Source organism: Capsicum annuum, chromosome 6 (assembly GCF_002878395.1).
Source record: "Capsicum annuum cultivar UCD-10X-F1 chromosome 6, UCD10Xv1.1, whole genome shotgun sequence".
In the NCBI taxonomy this organism is placed as follows: Eukaryota; Viridiplantae; Streptophyta; class Magnoliopsida; order Solanales; family Solanaceae; genus Capsicum; species Capsicum annuum.
This window is the reverse complement of record NC_061116.1, coordinates 189,611,015-189,615,886: the sequence shown is the minus strand read 5'-3', so window position 1 is coordinate 189,615,886 and position 4,872 is coordinate 189,611,015.

Below are 4,872 nucleotides of genomic sequence, written 5' to 3'. Positions count from 1 at the left end.
GGAAGCTGCACACCAATTTGGATAATAAGATTAGAGAGCCGAGCGAATCAAGTTTGTGTTTAATTTCGGCGAGCTAAAATAAGGCACACTATTAGCTCCTAAAATTCTGATATTAAGATGAATAGGAGAAGCAGGTGACATGGTAAGACACAATAAGCATGAGTTCATACCTCACTTACTATGAAGATTGATACTATGATTTTTAGAGTAAAAATCAAAAATCAACTAACAGTACTCAGACATTGGAATAATGACAACTAAACAATCAAATAGTGCATGACAAAATAATCGCATATTCTACTTTCTAACAACCCAAAGAAAATAGATTAATAATAATAAAAAAGTATTAAAAAATCCAACTTTCTAACTTGTAAGACCTTAAAAAAATATTGTATAGGCAAAAAAAACCATTGAAATCGGATTATGAAGATGAAGAAAATACTAAAGCATAGAAACTTACCTGTGAGACTTAGTGATGAGGCTTGAACAACTGAATACAATTGAACCGATAGTGTTATTTATTTAAGTTACTAAATGCCTGTCTTGTAAAATGTCTGTTTTTGCTTTTGTGGTTAAAGAGTTGAGAGTTAATTTCATATTATTGTGAATGTTCTAATACTGTTACTCTCGCATACTTGTTCATTGTCGTTACATGATCTAACCAATGTTATTTTCACCAAGGGTGGCAAATAAATGGATTGATTAAATTCAAGCAGAGTTAAAACACGTTAAATAATTGCTAGGCTAAGATTCAATGCGTTCCATACTTGGCTGGGATAAAATGCGTTGGATCAAGTTGGGTCAAAAAACGGCTTATAATTTAATTCGTCCAACATAAATCAACTTCTCTCCATTTTTAAAGGGGAAAGGACATATCTAGCGCTTCAGATGAAACTATTGACACGAAAATGACCATTGAATTTTAATTTCATTTTCTAGTCATTTGCTAATAACTTTATTTAATATTGATACAAATTTGATACATATTTTATACAGATATGTATTCTATACAACAATGATAAAAATTTTATGCACATTATATTTAAAAATGCATATTCTATATAACAATGATATAATTTTACCCATAAATATGTTGCTTTATTTTTTTAAAGAACTGTATCAATATGGTATATATATTCTATTAATATGATATATGAACTGTATCTGAATCAACTGCCCAAAATGACCAAAATTATGAAATAACCATAATATGGAATTTGTTTGGGCCAACTGGACATGAATGTTCAATGACCCAAATATGGACCAATTGTTTTGAAAAGAGTGTACCCATATTCTTTTTCCTTTTTTAAACATTGCAACCAACAGTAATTGGTTTTGAATCACACAAATAATTCTTAAGAGGTTAGATTTGCACATATTTCATATATTAAGTAAATCAAAATCGTATTAAAGAAGATAAAATTTTATATTTTAAGTTTCGATGGAAAAAATAGTTATTGGAGATTCACTATAAGAAATAACAAAATTATATATGGATTTAAGAATTTTATCAACTAACCAAATTAAATATGTTGGTAAATTAGCAATAATTACAAACGATTGAATAATCATTTTTTCAAAGAACTATGGATTTCAAATAAGTATTTCACCAATTGATAAAGTCTTTCGGTAAATAATATTATTTGCTTATTTGGTAAATTCATTCACATAATATCACTGTTGGACAATAAAATTTCGATGTCAAAAAATGAATAACGAGACAATAAAATATTGAAACAATCAATTTATTAATTTTAATGCGAGTGTTACAATCTCAACGAATCATCTGATTCGCCTTTTCAAATATAAATTCAAGGGTTTTGAGCTTGATCTTGAATTTGAACTTGATTTGCAGATTTGAGGGACCTTATCTTGACTTGTGTTTGAATTCAAGGGCTTTTGAGCTTGTTCTTGAATATCGTGGTCTTGATCTTGAATCTTGATGAACTTGATTTGAATGCTTCAGCTTTGTAGAGAAATTACGGTGTTTGATCCAAGAGCTTTCTATTGCTTCTTATTAGAGTTCTGGGGTCCTTTTTCTGAATTATGAGATCCCTATTTATAGTTGTGGAAAGGAAAGAATCATGATAAAGATGGACTTCCTTTGACCAATCAAATTCAAGTGACGTGGCACCTTTTATGGGCGTTGATTTTGTTGGGTCTGCTGTATGATTTTGATATGTGGCACGATCCTATTGACTCCTTCATTTGCCTTGGCATGCCACGTCATTTGACACGTGGCGCTTATTTGGGCCTCTAGAATATGACAATATATTGGGCTTAGTAAAGTGGGTTCATCATTTATAGCCCAAATTAATGGACTAACCCAATAAATATTAGGTCTTATTTAAATCCATACCTATTTGGACTTAAATAATTAATTCAATTATATTAATCTGCAATATTTATTTGGGACTAATATATTTTGAATTTAATATAATCCGAATTTTGTACGAATTTAAATTTAATAAAATTGCATCACCCATAAATGTCCCCTACCTCAAGATTTGTCGAGACATTTAATATTTTGGAGACTAGCCTTGAAGTATGATTATTTAAAAAAATTTTCTTCGTGCTTCAACGATTTTTCATACATTAGAACACCTTATTCAAAAACTCTAAAGCCGAACCATATTGATGTTGTCTTTCAAAACTCTCTTATTTTTTTCTCAAATCTCTGTACTTAAGACCCGTTGTTGAGGCATGAAATCCAATTTCAAACAGTTTTGTAAGACTTTTTCATTGGCTTACTTAACCAGGAATAAAACTCTTCTGATTTAAATTTAGATTGGAGAAGGAAACAACCTCCAATTTAACTTTGTATGGGAGAAGAAAACAATCTCTAATTCGAATTTGTATGGAACAACAAAATCAACCTCCAATTTGAATTTGTATGGGAAAATGAAACAATCTCCAATTTGAATTTGGAGATGGAAGCTATCCCAATCTTAATTTATATAGGAGAAAGAAACAATCTCCAATTTGAATTTGGAGATAGAAGTTATTCGAATCTGAATTTATATTGGAGAAGAAAACATCCATCCTATAACTCTATGAAAGGAGGTAGTTTTTTTCACTTTTTCAATATGAATTTTGGGGTTTTCAAGCCATCAACAATATTGAGGTAATTTTTCTCCCTCCTACTTTTCTCTTATTTTTGTCACTTTTTTCAGTGCAATATGTTAGTGGTAGAAAATTCATATCTATTTGTAGAAATATCAAAATTATGAACCGTTTAATATTCCAAAAACTAGACTTCGATATATATAACATATCCAAAATTCATATTTAAATCCCTTCAATATAATTCTCGATAATTTTTTGAAGTTAGCCTTAAATTTTATCATGCTGAAAATTTCAGATCTGCGCGTCTTGACAAAAACTTTCATAACTTGAAGTAGGAAGGATGAAATCACAAGCCGCTTGATTCTTGTGAAACTAGACACAAATATATGTAATATATCCAAAATTCATAATTTAATACAATCTATATATTTTTAGGTGTTATCCCAAAATCAACATTGAGTTTTGATGCATCATTTACGCGATATTACCAAGAAAATTATATCTTAATGTAAGAGTATCAAAATTATGATCCGCTTGATCCTATAGAAGTCGGAAACATGCATGTATAACATACCAAAATTTGTATTTTAATACTTTTTGATTGTTCTCGATGATTTTTCGAAGTCGATCTTATATACTGTCCGACAGAGTATTCCAGATTTGCATCGCCTCACCAAATAATTTATTTCTTATTGTGGGACCATCACCACCAAAGGGAGTTTTGATTGCCTCAGACTAGATTTTTAGGGTTTTATTCTCATCAAGGCATCTTGTCTCAATCCAAGTTGGTGATATACAACTTTCAAGATCATAATGCTCTGATAGGTAACATCCTTTCTATTTGTGTTTTAACTTTCTTTCTTATTTCCTCTCTTTTTTAATATTTTTTTTTGAGAATTGAAATAGATAGCAACATGCAATAATTGGCCGGCTTAAGGTGCGAGAGTTTAACTTCGCCTCCGTCACTTTAAGTCTGAAAATTTTTACTTGAAGACGGTGGACATGGTTTAAGGTGCGAGAGTTTAACTTCCCCTCCGTCACTTTAAGTTCGACCAATTTTTTTTGAAGACGGTGGACATCGGCTTAAGGTACGATAGTTTAACTTCACTTCCGTCGCCTTAAGTCCGACCAATTTTACTTGAAGATGGTGGACATCGGCTTAAGGTGCGAGAGTTTAAACTGGCCTCCGTCACCTTAAATCCGACCAATTTTACTTGAAGATGGTGGACATCGGCTTAAGGTGCAAAAGTTTAACTTTGCCTCCGTCACCTTAAGTCCGACCAATTTTACTTGAAGATGGTGGATATCGGCTTAAGGTGCGAGAGTTTAACTTCGCCTCCGTCACCTTAAGTCCGACCAATTTTACTTGAAAATGCAATGGTTTTATTTAAGTATGAGCCATTTCATTAATGCACTTATGCAATGGTATTCTTTAAGTATGGGACCTTTCATTGATGCACTCATGCAATGGTCTTCTCTAAGTATGAGCCCTTTTATTATTGCACTTATGCAATGGTTCTCTTTAAGTATGGACCCTTTTATTAATGCACTTATGCGATGGTATTCTTTAAGTATAGGCCCTTTTATTGATGCACTTATGCAATGGTCTCTTTAAGTATGGACCCTTTTACTGATGCATTTATGTGATGGTCTTCTCTAAGTGTGGACCCTTTTCGATGGTCAGCTTAAGGTGCAAAGGGACAAATCTTGTCCACCTTATGGCATGAAAATTTTGATATCCTTTTAATGATAAACCCATGAGAGGCCAACTTAAGGTGCAAAGTGACAAATCTTGTCCACCTTAAG